Source organism: Nipponia nippon, unplaced genomic scaffold (genome assembly GCF_047370975.1).
Source record: "Nipponia nippon isolate SJK-2023a ecotype South Korea unplaced genomic scaffold, ASM4737097v1 scaffold_2, whole genome shotgun sequence".
In the NCBI taxonomy this organism is placed as follows: domain Eukaryota; kingdom Metazoa; phylum Chordata; class Aves; order Pelecaniformes; family Threskiornithidae; genus Nipponia; species Nipponia nippon.
The window spans coordinates 123,619,545-123,642,164 of record NW_028262336.1 but is presented as its reverse complement, the minus strand read 5'-3'; the positions used below and the strand labels follow the sequence as shown (position 1 = coordinate 123,642,164).

The 22,620-nt window shown below is 39.5% G+C and overlaps 1 protein-coding gene across 22 annotated transcripts in view; it reads left to right on the top strand.

Annotated features, from left to right (window-relative positions):
- The window catches only part of DLG2 (discs large MAGUK scaffold protein 2), a 1,061,109-nt gene that overhangs the window by 912,813 nt on the left and 125,676 nt on the right, over positions 1-22,620 (top strand). The window contains exon 1 of one of the 22 annotated variants that reach the window (XM_087758929.1): positions 16,130-16,391. The exons of the other annotated variants lie outside the window; for them this stretch is intronic. The gene's annotated coding sequence lies outside the window, so the exon portion shown is untranslated. Of the gene's footprint in view, positions 1-16,129; positions 16,392-22,620 lie in introns of those variants that run through there. 22 annotated transcript variants of the gene reach the window in all.

The window sequence follows — 22,620 nt, the reverse complement described above, 5'->3', positions numbered from 1 at the left end:
TTCCAGCAAAAAACGAAGCATTTGGATTCTACTTCTATCTTATTTTTCTGAAAGCTTCTGGAACAGTTTTAGTATAGGATTTGATTACAAGCAATGAAAATATGTTAATTTACTCAATTCTCTGCATTTTCTTTTCTTTCTTTTTCTTACAAAAAAGAGAGGAAATCTCCCAATTGCGTAGCTGAAATTATACAAGAATAGGCATTTTTTGATTCTCAAAATTATGGAGAAGGGGAGAGGAAAATTCTTTGGGCCATTTCACTTGCCTGGAAATGCCTCATTTACATGGAAGACAGGGTTCAGCTCACAGTTCATGTCAGGTGCGGGCATCAATTTAAGATTAAGGTTCCTAAATTTGAGTTCCTCCATGTGGATACCTGTAGTGATGCAGCTCCCACTGCAGCAGGAGTGACTCCCTGTGAGGGTGATGGGCAGCAGTGTCTGAGGGACCAGCACGGGGCTGGCAGATACGGTGCAGGAGCTCGCAGCAGCTCAGGCCGAATGAGATAGTTGGGGCATCACCCGTGGTACCACCCTCCCATGCTTAGGCAACCAAATCTTATCCCTAGACTTCCTTTACAGTCAAGAGCAAGCAGTTGTAGACCAAGATCCGTGTGATCTGTTTTAAGCATCTACTAATTTATATCCATTGACTATTAGGGCAGTGTAAACGACTGAGCCAGATATACGTGTCTTTATTGTAGACATTGTAGAAGTCATTGCATCATCAAATCTCAGCCTAAATATGAAATTATGTTAAGCAGTGCAAGCCAATGTAATGGGCTCACTGATACTGGAGAGTTTCTTGCTCTTCTCTGCTCCCTTGCAGTGTTCTGGTGTTCTTCTGCCTCTGCACCGGCTAATTCAGCTTTCTAAATGACCAGAAAATGAAGCAAACTAAAAAACAAAATAAAAAACAAATTCTGGTGTGGTTAGCGACTTGTCAGATTAACATCAGACCTGTCAGAAGGGAAGGGAAAGAGCAGACAGGGGAAGGAGTGTCCTTCCTTAAAAGCAGCAAATGTGATGTTGGCTCTTCAGAGCTGTGTGACATCTTCCCAGGTGATCAGAATCTGAGTGAAGTTGTGGTCGAAGAGCAAAAGAAAAAAAAAAACCAATCTGTTAAAAACATGAAGAGTTTACGTTTGTTGTAGAAAGGGAAGCAGATCTCTGTGAAATTAAGGGATGTCAGTGAGAGGTAGGGCCTCTTTTGAAAGGCTCAATGCCAACTGCTTGATATTACAATTAAATACTGTGGAAATAATTATGTATCTAGCTGAAAATCATGACTTAGACAGAAGAAAAAGTACATATAAATACTTTTTTGAAGCACAAAGAAAGAAAAATAGTGTGAGGAAGTTGCTTCCCTTAAGGCCATATATTACTGATGCTAGGGGATGGAGTTTTCCAAAAACATTCAATAATCTAATGTTAACAGGAGCAGAGTTAGACCAATAGGGAATGCTTTGAAATCTATCCAGGAATTACAGGGAATCACAGAATAATTCAGGTTGGAAGGAGCCTCTGGAGATCATCTATTCCAACGCCCTGCTCAAAGCAGGGCCAACTCAACCAGGCTCCTCAGGGCCTTCCTCGGGCAAGTTCTGAGTATCTCCAAGGATGGAGATCCACAGCCTCTCTGGGTAACTTCTTCCAGTGTTTCACCACCCTCATGGTGATTTTTTCCCCTCTAGGTTTAGTTGGAATTCGCCCTTGCTGCAAGTTGTGGGGTTTGCCTCTCATCCTTTCACTGTGCACCTCTAAGAATTGTCTCTGTCCATCTTCTCTAGACCTTCCCATTAGGCAGATGCAGACAGAAAAAAAGATCCCCTCTTTGCCTTTTCCTCTTAAGGCTGAGCAAACGCAAGTGTCTCAGCCTCTCCTCCTGCATGAATATCTACAATGGGGTTATTTGAAGTAAACTACATATGAGAAGGCAGATCTCCTGCTGTACTGAGTATCTGACTCCGTTTTCGAGGAGAGGGGCAACTCTGCCAGCCTACTTTTATCCTGAAGCCCTGCGGAGCTCTGACATGAATTATTGCCAATTGTAGATGACAGAAGAGATGTGCATTGCTTGGTTACAAGAGGACATCTTTGTTCCATATGACTGCTCCTTTTATTGCAAACCTTACTGTAGCAAAGAACAAACCACATTGCTGCTGCCTGCATTTCTGTTCCTTAAAGTATCATTAATTAGTTCATAATAGTAGCTACACATCTCAAATGCATTTCATTTCATGATCCCAAAGTGCTTTGGAGGATTAAGTTATACTTGCTAAGGTACAGAGGTGCAAAGGGGACTAGGAATGACACAGAAAACAGAAGAGAGCTTGTGCTTGGGGAAGATGAAGAGCTCAACCAGAGCACCATTATGGTGGTGCTGGTGACTTCAAGGAGGCAAAGCTGGGAGGAAGCACTCTGGCTGCTTTATTATACTTCACATATTCCAGAGATTCTCATATACATTGGGGTTTTGTGCCTTTTTGCCTAAAATTGCCTACTGTTTAGAGTAGTTTCATTTAATGCAAGCGATGTTAAGCAAATTTTGAAGGAGTCTCTTTTTTTTTTTATCAAAATGCTGCTTTTGAGACACTAAAACTGTTAAAACATGAAAAAAATTCACAAACATTTAAATAAAACCCATATTTGGTGAACTCCTATAACGTCATAAGAGGGCTGCACCAATTGTGTTTCCACAGATGTAAAAATCTAGAGCAATAGCTCACAAAGCTATTCAAATCGTACAAATTGTGTTAAGAATATATTTGTGTTTTACTGGTTTATATTAATAAAGTTACCATTCTGGGCATTCTTTGAATCATAAATCGGAGGTAATTTCCTAATCTCTCCTTTCCCACTATATGTTTGTTGGCTTTATTTTTCCATTTAGGAATGACTTTAACATGAGAGCTGAATTTGCAATATTATTTAACTTTCCATTTCTTCATAGTTCCTCTCTTTTTCACAGAGGAAATTGTGTTCCACAGTTTTGGGAGCTGTAATGCAAATTGTCAGGGCCTGGGATCCACAAGATCAGGTGTTTAGACACATAAATGTAATTACCTGCACCCACAGTATAGCAGACACATGCAAAAGGATGAGGAGGAGCTGCAAAAATATCCTGGCTTCTAAAGAGAGAGAACTAAAAAGGTGAATCTATGAAAGCATTGAAAATACAGTATAAGATGTTGTTCTACTCTAAAATTCTACTAATATAGAATTAAAGCTTCTTTTAAATTATTTAAGGAGAAAACAGGTGAAACTCACCCTTCAGTGCTTTTTAAAGGAATGCAATGTTGTAATTTTCCTAGGATTCAGTTAATAGTCTCCAAGGCCATGATACAGGCTTGGATCACCTACACTGTTATACCTGTCTACCACACGGTCTTAATTTTCACACTGGTACCATGCTGCTGAGGACAAAAATCGGCTAGAACAAAACTGTATTTTCCATGTGAGTAAAGCCAAAGATGAAACCTATCTTTGAGAAGTTAGTTCATTCTGTCTTGATTTGATGGCACAGAGAAATGGAGAATTCAGCAATTCATGTGTTAATTTCTTCCAATGGATATTCATTTTAATAGATATTAAAATATGTGCATTATTTCCCATGTGAATTTTTCTGTCTTCCAATTCCTAATCTCTTCTTTTCATGCCTTTCTAAATGAAAGTCGTTAAGTATCTAATATTTTGCCTCCTGAAAGTGGCTCTATGTTACAACTTCTCTATTTTCTCATTGCCAAGCTAAAAACCTTCATAACAAATTTCTTCACCTCTTCAGCTGTCTTTCCTTGTGGCTGTTTTGGCTTCTGCCCCAGTGTTTCACTGTCATTTTTGGGCAACAGAATTTCTTTCAGGGTTTTAGTACCAGTGTCCTCAGTACCCAAATACACATTTCTAGTCTGCATTTTACTCAATTTTCTGCTCAGTCTAAGCACACGTAACCCATGTGAATTGCCCAGCCGTTTTTACTGTAAATCCCTTTTAGTGTCACTGTTTTAAAGCATTCATAGCAATAGCTTTCATTCTTTGTTTCATTATATATATATCATATTAGCTGGATATATTCAGACAGATTTCATTCAACTGGGACTAGCTTAAGAAATGAACTAGATCATAAAATATGGCTGATGTTCTCTAATTGTTATTAACTTTTCTACCAGTCTTTGTCCTAGCCTCAGATTTAGTCAAAAGAGGCTTAGCTTTCAAAAGCATTGATGAAAGTGCTGAAAAATATGTGTTCTTGTATTTATCCCTGTGAAACGCCACTGAAAATATCTTCATTCAGGAATCATTTTGTGCTTTTAAATAACATTTTGAGACACAAGCCATTTCCTTGTAACTTAATATGGGTTTTACTGATATGATATGGCACACAGCCTGTAGTGTTAATTTGAACACTTCACGGAACACTATTATATTTAAAGAGTTTTTTAAATTGGTCATCTTTTTAAAGTCAGAAATAAGGCTTTTTTGAGGAGACATATTTTCAATAAAATCATGTGGATGGTATTATGTTCCGATCTTTAATTTTTTTGTCATTACTTTAATTGCATTGATATTAGGCTGGCTACTCTGTGCTTACCCAGGCATCTTTTCCGTCCATCTGGATCACGATTCTTTCAGCCTGCTGGAGCTTCCTCAGCAGACCAAGGTGCACTAAGGAGGAAAATCTGTAAACCAGATGTATCCTCATCTGTCACTTTGAGAACTCTTAGAACTCTTATATATAATCTTCTATTCCCAATTAATAATGTTTAGGTTTTTTACTTTGTTTTTAATAAGCACTCTACTAATTACAGACAGGTATTTAATCCATTTCATGTAAAAAAAGTACATCATCCTATTTCTTTCCAAAACCTGAATAGAAGTATTTATGAATAGTTCCCTGTGTTCTGCATTACTGTTAAGAATTTTATTGTCTTCACCTAATGATGGATCTACACCATTGCTCAGAGCTTTTTTCCATCCAAATAGACTGAAACAGTCCTTTTTATTGTTCTTAGTCCTGCCAGCTGTATATCTTTCATATTTTTAGAACCTGTTATAATTTTCTATACTTGATACCTTCTGATTTACATCAGGTGATGCATTTTTTCTGTTTATTTCTGACTCCTTTATTTCACCATGGAACCAGGAAGAACTTTTGAGCCTCTTCTGCTCTTTCTAGAGCTGTGTCTGTCACTACTAAAGATTGGTCATTAGGATCTGCGATGGCAGAGCAGTGAGTTGGAGGATCCATTGGCACGGCCTGGTATGAAGCTATCTGAAGACCTGACCTACATTTCAGCCACGGGTATATAAACTGGAGGTGCAGATGATGGACTCAACCTCCAAACTGTGGCCGTGACCCCAGTGTTAACAGGGAGTCCCTGATGACAGTTGCTTGCATCCATGGTGACAAAAGTACCTTTTTTAGGTAGCATTTTTTCGGTAGCATTTTTTCATATTGTGAAGGTGCCTGGCAGTTTTCTGTTTTCTTCCTCTGAAGGCAAGTTCTGCTGTAGTTTTCGCTTGAATGATTATATGAACAAAAACTCAACAAACCATATGTAAGGACAGAGGCAAAATTATCTCCTCAGCTAAACCCAGCAAATCTTCACAACAGGCTCCTATTCCTCCGTCCTGGGATGTCTGAGTGGCAAATTCTACCCAGAGGCTTGCGACTACAAATGTGTGGCTAACAGAAATTGTGTTTTTCACTTAAAAGCAGAAGGTAACTGAATTTTCACCAGAGCTTTGAGGGAATACAATAATAATAGTTTGTTATCTTTTAAGTACTCTCTCAGCATTCACCTAGGTTCTTGACATGCTGCTCAATGATATGGAATAATGTAATAAATTCAGGCTGACAACCTGAGGAGTTCAGTGTGGAGATTGTGCCCTACATTAAGGGCACGCAACCCAAGAGAAAATGTAGGTGTGTAAACAAAAGCAGAGTTGGATCAAGAGTGACTAAGAAGGGAGAAATTAAATAGCCAAGTTTGTGAGTCCTGTTTCAGGATAGCAGTCCTAGGGTCAACCCTTAGCTACCTGCTTGACATGTGCTTAATTCCTTAATCCATGGGCGTGAAGTGTGTGTTGCAATTATTGTCCTTGAAGGGAATACGTTTGTGGAAGCGCTAAAATGTTTTTTATATTTGCAAGGGGACTAAGAGGTCGATGACTGCCCTATTTTGGGTACAGGGAGAGGACAATTTTGAAGAAACAAATGTCACCTTGATACAGATCCAAAATTAGAGCTTTCTGAAAAAAAAGATCATAGAGAATCAGTTTATTCTGGTTTAATTCTGACATTTTAAAAGGCCTAAAATTAGTCCTGGATATGACAGACAATATTTGTTTTTTTACTTGTTTGTTCACCGTTATCTTCAGTTCCTTTAAGAAGACTGGGCCAGATGGAGGCCCTGGGGTGAGATGGAGGGAGCTCCTGCATGATGGAGAATGGAAAGTGTTAAAAGCTAGGAGGAACTTCAAGGTCTGACAGGTGAAAGGATCACAGAAAGAAGATGGGGTCCTGCAGCCCGTGCGCAGGCTGCAAGAGTTTCAGAGAGGAGCAGGGAGGAGGGAACAGGAGTGCTGATGTGGGGTCTGCTGCTTCTCAGAGAGCCCCTGAGTTAGAAGCAGCAATGGCTTAAAGTGTGGGGCCTTTGGGGCCATAATGGGCCAGAAGAAAGATGTGTATAATCCCTGCACAATCTCTGTTTGATTCAAAATAGTCACTGTAGTAGCATATATGCTAGTAAACAATGTTTGGCAATATTCCCAAACCAGAATGTGATTGTCCTTGCTGGTAAATTATTAGCAGGGTCCCTGGCATGTTTTGGCCCAGGCCAGTACTACATGGGAGCAGCCCGGGTGCAGGACCAGCCCCAGGGGACAGGTGAAACTTTGGGACAGTAGGAGCGTTCGGTGGTACAGACATGAGCTGCTCCAAGCCAGCTCCCTCAGGGCCTGGGAATCATCTTGGAAACATCTGAGTTACTAATTATAAACATAGCCTTTGAGGTGTCTAATTAAAAATTTCAGGATTCTAATAAAACCTCCCTCTTCTGAGTGCAAAAGTCTTCCAGATCTACCTCACAGCTCTAGCCAGCCCAGGGTCCTGCGGCACTGGGGTTAAGCCATCCCTGGCAGTGTCTGTAGCTTCCAACAAGCACATGTGAGTGTGAAAGCAGAGCTGACTAGAAGCCAAAGGCTATCGTTATATCATTAGAGCTTCAAGAAGTGCAGAATGTGAACATGTGGTGTAAAGATTTTTTTAATTTTTTTTTGAAGCACATTTTTCCCCTGCAGTCAGAATGTCAGCGAACCAGGAACAAATGCTCAGTTTGAGATCTCCGGGTAGCTAGATGCTGCTGTGTGCTACGCAACCTGTTGGCACCATACAGTCTTTGCAGCTCTTGAATGGGCAGCCTGCCAGAAACTTGAGGGTCACCCTTAATTTGCCTGTTTATTATTGATTGAACACTGCACAATGAGCCGATTTGCATAAATCTACATAGCTTTTTAATTTTTAATTAATGCATATCTTTTTTACAATTTTTAATATATGCTATCAATCCGTTTCATGAACTAAGGGGAGATAAAACCAAGGGAACAAAGCCAAAGGAGCAAATAGCACTTTTTGACCTAAGATCCACCTTTCTTCCCACTGCTGATGTGCTTTTGAAAGCGGATCTTAGGAAATGAGCCACATTTTCTAATTGTTCCCTGCTGCTACTTAGCACAGACCTTCCATGAATCCCTCTATGGCTGCTCGTGCAGACAGATACAAGTCCATTTGACTGCTGTGAATTACTCTTCACTTACAGAGCATTCTGATCAGGAGCACTGTTTATGGTGCCTCTCCTGAACTGCAGTATCCCTTTCCTGGGATAGAGAAGATTAGGATGGGGAAAAAAGATATGAAACAAGGATAAAATTGATGGAGAAAGTGATGCTTACAAACTGACCATCAAATATTTTACCCCTCCACAATGTTTCATAGCCATAAAATATTTTTTAAAAACCCACAATATCTTCTTTTAAATGTCTCTGAACTTGTTTTTCAAGTAAATATATAGATCTTGAAGCTTTGTGCTCAAAGGAAGGAGGGATCTTGTTGCTGTCTGCAGCTGCCAGAAAGGAGGGTATAGAGAAGAGCCAGAGTCTTCTCAGGGATGCACAGCAATGGAGTGGGAGGCAATGGACACAAATTACAACAAAGGAAATTCCAATTCATTATTAAGAAAAAAATCTTCACCGTGACAGCAGTCAGATATTGAAAGAAGTTGCTCAGAGAGGCTGTGCAATGTCAGTCCTTGGGCATTTTCAGAACTCAACTGGGCAAGGCCCTGAGCAAGCTGCTGTAACTGGACCTGTTTCAAGTGTGGGGCTGGATGAGATGAACTCTGGAAGGTCCCTTCCAACCTGAATTATTTTTTGATTCTATGAGAATCAAGTAGGTCTATGAGCAGCAGAACAGATCTTGTAAAAGATACACTTCCACTTCAGTCAAATAAATATAACTGATGATTTAACAGTGCATATCACAGTGCAGTTCACAGTGAAAGTCTGTAGCTGTGTAAATAATGCTTGGGTACTGTGCTGAAATTACTTTGAAAGACCTCAGTTACTTGTCTTCTGAAGCACTTTTCAGAGGGCAGAGGGCATCTACTAACTCCCATGTGATCATTAATTTGTGAAAACAACAAAAAAACTCATTTAAAAAAAAAAAGAAACTATATATTCACTGCAAGTCATGCTTGGTCGTACTCAGAAAAGCTTTATTTACTAGACTCTTCTTTTTACTAGGATATAGATAGTATAGTGTAAACACACACACAGGATTTGCATTTTCCATCCTCCTAAAGGTCCTTGTTATTTCACTGGGTAAGAGCTGAAGAATGGTAGTCCAATGGGATGCTTACTGGGAAACAAAGTAATTAAATTTAGTAGTAAAAATCAAAAGGATTTTTTCTTTTCATAACTTTCTGGTACAAGCTGACTAATTTTGTATGCCCAGAACTTTGATGATACTTTCAGGGACATAGGTTTTTATTACTTTCTAACAGAATACCACGATATCCGTAGGGTCACACATTGCCAGAACACCTCTCATCTATTAAGATATGAAACTGGCTACGATCTCCACAAGGAGTCATCTTCTTAACTGCCTCATCCTTTCATGGTGGACTGTAGACAGCATTTTCTGTGTAAGGGTCATATTGCTTCCTTCAAAAGTAGCCCATTTTTATCATCTTACTGCTTTTTTATACATTGTTATTGAAGTCCTTGTTTGGTACCAACACAAAACAGTATGGATTGTCCACTTTCCCCATGTTCACCTCAGGGTCACTTTGTTTTTATTGTTCTCATTCAAGTATGTCACTTCTGATTATTCTGCCCGCAAATTACATTTTAAAGGCCAATAAGTGTGTTCTCTGAGAACTGGAGCTGAAAAAGTTCCTTTAATTTGTATCCACGCTCAGCAACAGTGCTTTTTTATTGTTTCCTCTTATTTCTCTCAGACTGACATATATTACTGTCTGCTATGCAATATTAATATTGGGAGGGCTAAAGGATTTTTTTTTTTCCTAATTATGGTTAAAAGCAGAAAAACAGACTGGAGAAAATCACTGCTTGGTCTCTCCAACTCTTGCAAAACTACTTGCCTTGAGGGTGCTTTGGTGGCCTGCAGCATTAATGTTTAAATATGTCATTATTTTTAGTTTATCGTCACAGTACTTGCATGAAGCAGTGCTCAGCTGAGAAACTGAGTCGCAGAAGCAGTGATCATCCCAGGACACACAGGAGCAAAACTCCTGCAGCAAATGTCCCAGGTTCTCAGCTACTGCCATTTGCTCCTCCTTTCCTTTTCCAAGGTGCTCTGCTAAAAAAGCTGTGGAGTTGTAAGCACAAGGGAGAGAAGGCAATCAGCTTCCTCCTCCCCACTGCTGCCCTTAACTTTTTTTATATCTTTGGCCTGTATTTTCCATATCATTTGTTTTCAGTTCAGGCATTTTGCAGAAAGCTGATCAGAGCAAAGGTGCAGACAGCTACAAATCTAAGTGCTGAGAACTGCACATCCTCAGCTTTAACATGTACAGTCTCTCTGTTCAGTTCTTCATTATTTCCTGATAAATCCCATTTTATAATTTAAAAAAATATTAACCAAATGTTCTTGTTGTATCTACATAGTGTGAATTATTTCAGTAGGGTTTTACTCGGAAATTCTGATGCTGTAGTGAGAGTAAGTATTTATATTTCACCTCCTTTAATTCTCCAGTTCTTCAGTTAAAGGTCTTGGAGCACTTGCCCACTCCTAATTAATCCTCGAGCTATAAGTAGTTCAAGAATAGTTCAAGAACAGAGCATCTAATCAGTGTCCTGATTCCTGGGTCCCATCAGACACAATCTTTACAAAATGGTGGCTTGTCTTTAAGTGCCCAACTCAGCTCAGACTCTGTGGAAGTTAGTTGCCAGGTACAAATATGATGGGATGACAGACATTTCCCTGTTCATGATTACTGTTGACTTGTAGATAGACTATCATTGCCATTCACACCTTCAGAGTGCCCAGAAGGTACAGGAATGACTGGGCATGAAAGTCCCCTCAAAACAGGTTCACTAGGGTGCCATCACCCTTAGCTAACCAAAAGGGTTTCTGGTGAGAGCTGAATTAATTGGTCTGACATTAGAGCCAAGGCAGTAAATCTGCAGTCTCAGCAGTCTTGTGAACCATGCAAGGCCACAGATGATTCCTGCTGAGCTGAAGGAGGGTTTGCCATATCCCAGTAGAGCAGTTATTTCTTCCTTTCTTTTCAGAGCTGTACTGCGCTCTGATGCTCCTGCAGTTGCATATATTCTTCCTTCCTGGGAGGTACTTTCTTGGCGCATTTGCAAGCAATAGCAAAAAACCTGCAGAAGTAAATTTTGCAAGAATGGCTGGCACAGACCTAGCTTGAGTATCACTTGCTGTCCTTCCTTGGCTTGTCTGCATCACAAACTGCCTTAAATGTACAGGCTCCAGGAACAGCATAACCGTGGAGTTCAATATGAGTAGGTTAAATTCACTCATGATGTCATCTAAAGCTAGTTCATTTGGAGCTAGCATGGGTATCTCTACATTGCTCTGCCATCTGCATTGTAGTTAGTCATCCAGGCTTCAAATTCTCTTTCCTGAAAGAAAACTGTAGGAGGGGAAAACTTAATCTAAAAGTGTGTGCGTACTGATTCCTGTGCTAGCTCACTGTCACAATCAGTGCAGAAGGCATCCTCAGCCTATGACGCTTATTTTTTTTGCAATCTACCACAAATGCAGCCCTGAATTTCACAGTTTTCTCATGAAGATTTTTCTGTGTGCTCCTCTTGTGTCCCTTTCCATGGGTAGCCCCTTGCTGCACTGCCATGGGCTTCTTCAGTGAAGCAGATCTGCTCTCTCCACAACACATACCATGCCTCTTACCGTGATGTCTGTAGAGCTGTTACTTTCTCCATGCATTGGTAATTGCCGTAGGTAACATGAAGGACTATGCCAAGCTGACAGATTTTCATCACCATCCTCAGAGGAGTCAAGTGTATCATTCCTGTGCTGTACTTCTTCCCCAAATCAGCCACCTACTCCTCCCACCACAGAGTGCATGCAGAGTTAGACTGCGAATCGCAGGAGGATCTTCATGTCGCTCTGCCATTCTTTGCCATACAAAGCTGTTAACTCATTTACTCCCCGCACCAGGCATATAAGGAGTTGACTGTGGGACCTTCTATTTGTGTAAAAGATGTGTAGAAGATGCTTGTACGGTTTGTTGCTGAATCTAATCTTCTACCTAATGAAAAGTGGATCTTGAGCTACTTTTCCAGCTCTTGGAGTTAGTAAGTCCTTTATGATTTGTTTTGGATTTGAATATCGAGCTTCAGAAAACTTTAACTCATTTAAAAGGAAACAGCAGAAAAAAAAAAACAATGGGAAGCACAGGGTTAAAGGGAAAATTAAAGTCCAGACAACAACAAAAAAAAACAATTCTGGATGCTGAACTATATCATTCAATCTTTTAACCAGCTGACCCAGTCTAAGCCATACAGAAAATCAGCATTTGTATGAAGTCTCAGATTGCTCCTGAGATATCCACTGGCTTTTAAATGGGCTGCTGTCATATTCCAGGTTCATGGGGTGCTATAAAAGGCTTTTCAAATCAAATCCAGGCAGCCTCTCCAGAGGCTCTAGGGAAAGTGCCATCTGGCCTTTGTTCCTTTTAGCAGCTCTTCTTTATTACTGGTAAGATCATTCATATTCTTGAGACTATGAAGCCACCATTAAGAGAGTTCAGCCTTCCTAACTAGCAAAGCAAGTTCTTGTCATTGCCCTTGATCAACTGGAATTGCCCTTTTGGGTGTCTGTTCATTCAGACCTAGCTGAATATCTTCTTTCATTGTCTTTTTTCTGTATTTTTTCAAACACAGTCCTCACTCAGAAAGAGGACTTGAGCTTGCACTCTGCACTTGCAGCAAAAATTTGTCACTTGAGGAAGAAAAGTACTGTAATTCAGAAAAATATTATTATAGTAATAGCACTTGTACAGTCCTTTACATCTTCAAAGCCTTGTGCCAGCTAATTTATTAATTAATCTAAATATATGGTTTTATTCCTTTGTCCTTATGAGGATTAATCTTAGAAACTGAAACTCTATTTAAAAACTGTTCTTAAATGGAATTGCAAGTATGCTACATTGAGAGGAAATGAATTTCTCCATTGCCTTGCTGTGGCAATTAAATTCATTAAAACATTTCACAGGCTGGGCTGTTGTGAAATGTTGCAGATTGAGGCAGAGCAAGAGGATTGAGTCTGAGATCAAAGGAGAAACATCCGTAAGAAACAAAGTTTTTTTAGATCCTGTGAGCATTGGAAAGCTTAAGTTTCTTGTTATTACTGCATGTCTGGATGCTATTGTCTGATAAATGCCCAGGCCTTTATAAAATCCTGCTGGGCTCTTTCCTTTAATGATACTCTCTGACAGTGCCATCAGCAGGTTATGAGATGAAAGAGCATTTCCTTTAGCCAGTGCAAATCTGACAAAATTCACTAAAGGAATTGAAGAGCATAATTGCTAAATGCAAGGTACTGAATAACCACCTCTTTAGTTTGCATGATGGCTTCTTAGGCCACATGGCAAGAATTACTGACCAGTGTACTGATCATCCGTACCATCTGGCGTAGCCTGGAAATTATCTCTGTTGGTCCACATTTAGTCACCTGGAACTCTGGGTCCACATTGTGGAGATCCCAGAGATCTAGTTTTGCTTCACTGGGATGCGAGTTAATTGTACTAGCTAATTTGTGATCTTGATAGTATCAAATCTGCCTGTAGTTACTCTTAATTTGAAGTTTCCTTAGCTGCTTCTTGAGTGGAAAAGGTAACTACTGTTTTTATTTCAGCTGAATGCCACGATTTTTCCCCAGTGATCTGTGTGCTCACTTTAGATAGCAAATAGGATGTCTATGATATGTAGTCAATATAGTCCACATGACTATGGAAGAAAGAACTATGTTTTGGCAGCACATGGGAACACTTTCGTCTTTTTTTTCATTTTTAGATCATTTCTAGTTTGTGGCTTGAAGCAAAGAACCTCAAAGTCAATACCAAATGTGTTTGTTACAAATGCCTTAAAAATACATACTATATATTTATGTAGGTATACAGAAATCTGGCAGCCATATGGGATTTTCACACACCTGTCAGTGAAGTGGGAAAGTTCGAATGTGAAATCTCACATTCTGCACCAGAAGGTATGAACAGAGCCCCGAGGCCATGGGTTGTGCAATGAGTGTATCCATTCACCGAGAAGGCAGCAGCTTTACAGAGCACCACACTGCTGAATATTATGGCAGTATCACCTATTAATTATTTCCCATGGAAAGGGAACATAGAAGCCAGCCTAGCTAAATAAAAATTGCAAGTAAGAGTGAAATGGAGTAGCAATTTTTCTTGGAATTGTGGCTCTTGTGTAATACCACAGACTGTGGTTTATGCATGCCACCTACACACAGCTATGAAATATTGCAGTGTCTTACATTATCATGATATTGGTCAGTTTTACAAACCTGTACTTCAGTAAATGTGAGCTGAAGTTTAGGGTGAGTGTTATATTGGTCAAGGAGATTCATGAAGCACTGCTTATGTCTTAACCACACTGCATCAAATTATTATAAGTCAGTGTCATGTTTACATAGATTCTTGGGAAGCCTCTTCAAACCTGAATGGTTAAGGCAACACAAAAAGGAAAATAGATGCCATTTAGGGCATTCTGGCACATATGGTTTGAAACCTGTCTTTTATGAAAAATAGGTCAGAAAACCCTAATTAGTGCACAAGACAACAAACTGTTGTGTTTGGGCCATTGTAGAGAACCTCCATAATTTGCAAGTGAAATGTGTAAACCCCTGAGAATAGAATTTGGCTCTATAAGGCAAATCCACAGATCTTTTTGCTGCTTCTGATTAAGCCAGGGTCTGTCATTTGGAACATTTTCTGCCCATATTGGATTATTCCCAATCAGCATCGCTGGAGAATCCAATTATTGGATCTCAGCTGCCCTTTCCTCTGAGAAAGACAGAGACATCAAAACCATTACTCTGATTAACTCCTGATACATCTCCCCGATGTTCTGCCACTCAACTATATACAGCTTTTCTTTCATACAAGACACTATAGTAAGAGCCAGTAGCACATGCAAAAATACTGTTCATACCTCTGCCCTTTAGTGAATTTTTTCTCGGATAGTGAAGGTGCTGAACACAAAGAGACAAATGAGGAATGGGGGGGAACAAGCAGCTGAGGACGGGAGAAAAGGGATATATATAGGACTTGCTTTTGCTATGCATGAAATGCAACACCCTGTTCCCACATGGTGACGCACATCAGTCGGTCCAGATGGTGAGAAGGGTTGGGTTTCTGCCTGGGGCTGCCGGCACAGGCTTCATTTGCATTCCTCATCCCAGTTGTTCGTGGAAAAGCATCGCAGCGATGCACAACCGCTCACACAACTGTGCTCACCTTCCCAAGCACAACCTTTCATCCTGGTACCAAATGTTGGGAGAGTTTTACAGGCATGGGGAATGAAAGGAGCTGGATCAAGTTCAGGCTCCAAATGGAGCCCTTTGAGAGTCATCATCAGTGATGTAGAAATAGAAAATCATCCTGAATAAAGCATTCATTCACACTCTGCGCTTGTACAAATAGCCTTGAGCTTGTGTAAAACACAAAATTCCTGGAGCTCAACTCTGAAAGAGCAACTTCTGCTCCATCGTAAAAGCCTTGCCATACAAAACCCTTTCCAGTGACTGATCTCTGGCTGTGTATTACCAATGCCATAACCAGTTTTGCTTGTTAGGGGCTAATTGTGAGTGTTAATTTGTGGCACATGCAACAATTGTGATTGCTATTGCTGTAATTAATCCCATTTGAAAATGTTTAGTTTAATTGATTATATTAATGGGTCTAGGTTTTAGCTGTTTGGTTCCTTTATTTTCTATCTATACATTTCCTTTAAAAACAATGCAAGCATATGGAAAAAAGAAAGCATTAGAGAAGGGAAGAGCATTACAAATACATATTTATAACTTAGAGGACATTCTTAAAGCCTGTCAGAATTTTTTAAGAGGCTTTTAAAATCTACACATAATTTCACCTAACAAGTATATTGCTTTTAACAGTCATTCTGCCTGGAGTAATGCTTTTAGGTTATTCTTGCTAATGTCCATGGAATTTACCTGAATAATTTCCGTTCATGGTAGTGGAAGTTATGAACCGTGTGTTAGTCACTAAACAAGAACTGTGTCTTTAAGAAGGGAAGATTTTATGAAGATTTGAAAAAAAAAAAATCATGAAAACTGTATCTAGAAGAGATTGAAGCTACATTTACTACAGTATTAAGAAATGTTTAAGTGAAGAATTCGTATTGGGTAGATGGTTTCTCCTCTGAGTTTTGCTTCTCCCCTAAAATGCAGTTGATCATTCCACCTTAACAAGGTGCAGTGATTGACAGGTAGAGATGTTGCACAGAGCAGAAGGTGGGAGTGTGCTCTATTGGTTTGTGCTTGTACATCCTGAGCACCAATTACTGTCACTGCTGCCAGCACTGATGTGTTTATCAGGATGAGTTATAGCAGAATATATGTACACAGGCAGTGTGTATGCTGGATGACCACCCCCTGTGATGTAAAATATGAGAGTCTGGGAGCTACCGTTTTATAATTCATCAGGTTCAGCCACTGAATGTTGTTGGTTGGCTTAGTTATAAAGGCAAGTGTGAACTGAACAGCAGACAGGAGCATCTCGCATTAAGAGTCCTGCGAAGCTGCATTTGGTGACTGGGCTCTGCTTTTTTTCAAGTGAATTCAGTCCTCGGTGAGTGATGGGGGTTCTGTTGAGCTAAAAGCTGTTATTATACAAGCTGGGGAAACCTGCCTGCTAGCTTTATGTGTATTTTGCTGCTGAAAGTCCTTGTCTGTGGTTGTTTTTAGGTTTTGCAATATTTTCAGTTGTGTACGTTACTGGCACAAAATGAGATGAAAAGAAAAATGCAATGATGAATTATTCACCATAGTGCTGCGAGGATCTCTTTTCTAGCTAAAGTTACTTTCCTTTAGTGAGTGTGTTGGGGGTTCAAAGAAGCTACAAACCAGCAAATCTACCTGTCATTAAACTGCTTTTATTAGCAGTTAAAGACAGTGATAGCTGTGGCTTTTGTAACAAGAGGAAGAAAAAGAAAAAGCTAAAATCAGAAGCATTTACAAATTCTTTGCTTTTATGTACATGGGGCTTTTCAGATGCAGCATTATATCTTTTGTGTGCAGCGAGGGGCTGCAAAGAATTTACATTGTAGAGCTTTTTAATTAGATAATCAGTAAAATGGTAGCCTCTTTCTGTTTTTGTGGTAATATGCTTAGTATCACATTAAAATGAATGATTCCCCATCTTGCATAACAACAGTGCTGAAATATGTGTAAGATGAAAGGCAAGGGGAGACTTTGAAACAAACTGTGGGAAACATGATATAGCACAGCTAGGCAGGGAAAGGTATATTTCCTGTAGCGTTTGCATTACTTTTTGAATTTCACCAGCTTTAGATTCTTTGCTCTAATTATCATTTGCTTCATTACGACCTCTATATCTTTTCAAGCGAGCTCCTTTAATATCTGTCCACATTATCTTGCCAGTAAGCTTTAAAGATCTGTAAGCCAGCAATATTTTTTCTTGTTGTTTTAACCAGAAAGGAATTGAAAAGCAGAGTTTATGAAACTAAGATAATAGCATTGCCGTACAATACCTGTATCCCTCCTCAGGAGCGGCAGGTGGTCATGAGTGACAATTTTACTTTTCCTTTTATCAGTAGCAGTATTCTCAAAGGGGCAGTCGTCGTTCCTGTCTCTCTGTGCCTGTTCTTTTATTTTTTTCCTGTGGGTTGAAGCGGCAAGTTTGTTTTATCAAAATATCAAGAGGGCTTGGCAGAACAGCACCTGTTGTCTTACTGCTGTATTATTAGTAATCGGAGAGAGGCACTCTCTTCCAGAGACCTCTCATCTGGTATCAGTCCAAACTGTTTACTCGGTAGTGATTTAAACTCATATTGTGACTTCTCGCTTAGAAATCCTCTGTTCTATGAGTTATATGTGAAGCATCAAAGCTGCAGGATAGATGCTGGTTTAATTAATAAGGTGTCTCATTTTAGCATCATTTTTTTATTTAAAGAGGAAGGCTATTGGCAAAGTGGCCTTTGCCACAGACTTCCTTTGCGGAACAGATTTGCACTTACTCTTTATAAATCATAAATTTGAAAAAATCAGAATTTCTTGAGAAGATCATTTCCTGGCAGCCTAGCAGACTAGAGCCTATTTCTAGGAAAGAGTATATACCTTTGTCAGCAGTGCTTTATTTAAGGGTATTTTGCTGCTTTTTAAGCATTCAGATCTATTTTCAGTGACCCCTGTGCTAGCAAATGAGATTTCTTGAAGTGTGAGCTTCTGGCTTTGCAAGTTCTCCTCCTTTCAGAAATCTGTGATATTGCACCCATCTGTCTAGGCATTTATATTGCATGCATCACTATGGTGTAATCTCAGCAATCTGAACATTAACCATGTAAATGTATGTACTGTAACTGAGGAAGTATAAATTAGGACAGGAAAAGCAACCCTAAAAGGAGAAAGTTATGATATGGGCTTATGGCTCTTGTGGGCACCAGAGCTCCAGACTCACTATTTGTTGTAGCACAATAAATTAAGCTCCCAACTAGTTCAGTCTGCAGGCAGTGGGATGGAGGCTTGGGCACAGATGAGACCAGCTTCTTGAAGTTCGGTCCAGATAAGACCGAGGCCAACCAAATGGAAAATAGCCAGAGGACATGGCAAAAATCACTTTTAATCCTGAGTGCATGCCTACTGCTCCTTTGTGGTCATAGTCCAGGAGTGTTGCTGAAGGAAAAACAGCAATGACTAAGAATTGTATTTTAAATCCTGTCTGGTCTGAAGAATACAATTGTTTTATCTGGATATGAGTTTGCTACTGCGATCCATGCCTCCCACCTCTCAGTAAGAGACAGCAGTGCTTTCCATGGAGCACTGTGCCTTAAATCCCCTTAGATACCAGGGCTGGTCCAGGTAAGAGCTGTCTGTGTGATTAGTGGTACACCCTGCTGGAAACGCACTACACCACACCTTCAAGAAGTATGTTGGCTTTCTATTCATTTCCGAATAGAGATAATATTTTGGGCATAGCACTCTTGAGTAGCAGAAATCTGCTCTCTGAGAGGAATCTTTCTCAGCTTTTGCCTCTTGGGTACAGCTGAAACCAGCCAAGGCACCTACATTCAGATTATCTTTCGTATAAAATATAGATGCCTGGGGGAAAACATCTTGGATAAAAGTCCTTAGCTTTGGAATTGATGTCGTCTTCTTTTTCCTTTGGTCTGAAATACCTCAGGTCTACTGACCTTCAGGTTTGCTGTGAAGTCCCATGGCAGCTGATGGTCAACGTTTTTGGTGAAATAGGGTATTGGATAACCCAGCATTATTCTTTGGAGAGTTATTTTTGAGTTTGCAATAAATATAGCTAATGTGTGACTGTGTAGTTGTGTGATCGTGCTTTTTGTCTCTGTCAAAAGTGACTGGAGATTGCAGCAGTGGTATGCAAACTCACATTTGTGTGCCTGTAACACCTCTATTTTCCTCTTTCAAGCACACACGTACACAAACAAACTATACTTTTAAATCAAAGAATAAATTTATAATACTGAGTCTCAAGTACAGAAAGCTCTAATGCATAGAACTGAAAACTATTAACTGCATATTAAACCTCTTCTTCCTTTTTATTGAAGAGACTGATAAAATGACATTACATGCTATTTTGCAACATTCTCAGATTTTAATTCAGTAGTCATGATGGGTGTGAACCAAAGCCATACAGCCACCAGCCGTCATAGTGATGTGCTTTCAGGGAGAAGTCCGTCAGTGGAAAAATGGGTTGGGATGATAGGTTAGACATGCAGTATCCTCAGTGTTGGGAACAGCCAATGCAACTTTATGGCAGGGAAGAGACAGAATGTAGTAAATGATGATAATGCGTCAATGAAAAACAGTAGGGTTTTTTGTATGTCCAGATAGATAGGCAGAGAAACACCATTTTAAACGATTATCAGACACTCATTGTATGAAAGGAACAAATTTGGCAACTGGAGCAGAGAGAGAGTGTGTTCATAAACACAACATGCTTTTTGATGTTGGTCTGTTCTTTGTGTTTTGAGTGAAATACATGCAAAGGCCTAATCCTGCAGAAGATATTTTTTTTAGATCTTGTACAATGCTACAAGCAGGAGAGGATACTCAAGTTATAAAAACAATGGAAGATTCACTTGTAAGTAAAATACATCTCATAAATGCTAAGTTTAATTTGGTTGTGGATGCAGTTGCTTGGTTTGTTTAGTGGTTTTCAGTGTCTTGGCATCTGGATGCATTACAGTAATGTTAAAAAAAAGAAAAAAAAGGAGCTTTTAATGTAAGTAGTCTTTGCTGTGGAAAAAAATAAAAGCAATGTGCACAACCCTTCCACCTTCCTTTCTGCCAGATAGTTAAAACGACAAGCAGATCTGTCTGTCCTTGAAACCTCCCAGGTAAGGAGGGCATGCTCCAGGGTAATATAGCTAGTTCTGAAAAATTCAGCACCAGATATCAATAGGAGCCAGATGTCAATGAAATAAAGTTATAAAAATGCTCTGCTTTCTGCGTGGCATTTGATGTCGTCTAGATGACCAACAATATGAACAGTATCAGTCAGGGGTGCTTTTCAAGAGATAAGCTGCTCATGTCAGCTTTTGATGGAGTTTCTTCACATTTTCAGGGGACATGCATGGTCAGAAGGGTGCTGAGTGCTACGGCTGCATCTCCATCACAGAATAATTACAACCTTTGGAGAAGCTGCCCATAAATAGAGGTGTAGGATTCAACTTGCACCCAGGATCAGCCCTAATAAAGGCCCTATAACTTTGAATCCTGAAGGCAAGTATTAGATACAAGTCCCAAGAATGAGCTGGACTGGAAGTGACTGTGCATTGCTCTAGATGAACACTTTTCTTCTTTTCCGTATCGTGACCATGTGTAGAAGAAAAAAATTCTGTGGAGACCCTCTTATATAGCCTACGTGAAAGTGGCTGTAATCCCATCAGATTGCAGGCTGAAAGCACTCCTAAATATCTGCTCCTCCTCTGGTCTTCAGTTTCATGTCTTGCCTGGAATCATCAAAGATGGAGAACATTTGTCATTCCACTTCACAGTATGCAAACAGGAGTGATGCTCATCTGCAGCAGATTCATTAATTGTCTAAACAACCGTGCTGTACTGTCTTCTGTCCTGTGCAAACTTCAAGTTACTAGTTGGTGGCCTAAAGCTTAATATTAATATACAGGTTTTATTTTGTACTACAGAGAAAAACTTATGGCATCACCATATTTCTACTTGGGAATTACCAATGCGCTCACTCAAAAGTCAGCCTGATAAAACTGCAGCTCGAGTCCTCATTCCCAGAATACTTTCTTAGTGTTAGGAGAACTCGCCTATTATTTTAGCCAGGCAGGAGTGTAATCTGAATTGACAACAGTTTTAAAATCCTGAGAGTTAATGTTATCTTTACATCACGCTGGTCAGTGTGTTGTGTTTGAAGAACCTGCAAAGTGACAGAGTGGTGTGTCCCTTCTAGTTCATTACTGTACTCCAGATGAGATGTTTCTTGTTTGGAAGGCAACAGAAAACCACCACTCTGTAAGCATGATTTACAATGCTATTTGTGCTAGGTTTTAAAGGAAGAGATTAGTGCACTGGCATTTGAGCTAAGCAAATGCTAATTTAAGAACCCACTATTATTCCTTTTTTGTGTTGTGGTCATAACCTTTAACATTATGAAATAATAAAGAACTGATTGAACTGTGTTGTGTGCAGCCACATGCTGAAACTGAACGAGTGAACTAGTCAGGCAGGCTGTAATCAGTTCACTTTGTTGTTGTTTTTTTCTTTTATAGCTATTTATTTCTATATTTTAAGTAAATTGTGCTCTCAGAAACATTTTCGCTATGTTCAGTAATGTGTACAATGAGTAGAAAAAACATTCAGAGTAGGTAGTAATACTCAGGAGCAAATGTTTCTACGTAGCGGTGTCTAAGGAAAGTAATGAAAGTATTACTCACTAAAGAAAATCTCTCTTTCAAAAAATCTACTTGTAGCTGTTTTAAGAAGGTATAAACATAAATACCATCACCCTCAGTATACACTGCCTTTTTATTCTCTCTGTATTTATTTATAGTACTGTTAATCTCAATTTGTCTATAGTAGTAGGTCTGTGTCTTCCACTACCACGATATTCCTTGAGAAAGGAATTTGTTATCCCAGATGGAAAACTGGGAATGGGCAAAATTATTATCTGCTTAATGTCCCATGAACTATCCTTGCCCTTTTCGGGTGGGTATTTCTGGTACACATTGCATAGAGAAATGACAGCGTACACTGGTTGCTGCTGGCTTTGGGTTGGGCTGTAGCTCAGAAATGCAAAGTAAGATTATTAGTAGGTGGCATTAGGTGAAACTCAGCTGTTACTAGCAGCTGCCTGTATTTCTCCTCTTTGAGGTACAACCACAAGTGTTAAAACTTCAGTGAAATACACCCATCCAACATGCAACCAAGTTTCAGAGGAGAGAGAAAATAGCACTCCTGCATGCAAAACAGGTTTTCCAGGCATGGAATTAGTTTCATTTCACAATATTTTGCAATTTGTCAGTTAAAAACCCTAAAATTTTCTAGACATGTTTTAAAATGTTCTTCTTTGAATTAAACAAATTGTTCAGGAATACTAAATGTAATTTAAATGTTTCCTGTTCATGTTTGGTTTCTTCTATTCCAGTTCAAATTTTATCATCTTTGGGTTATAATGGTAGACTGATCTAGTTTTACAAGATTCCTGAAACAACTCTGTGGAGCAGCTCAAATATTTTTATGTTAGCAATTACATATAGGCGTTTGTACGTTTATGTGGTGCAAATATTTTGCACTCAGATATCTTCCTTTGTTTTCATTCTTTCATTTCTTGCTACTCACAT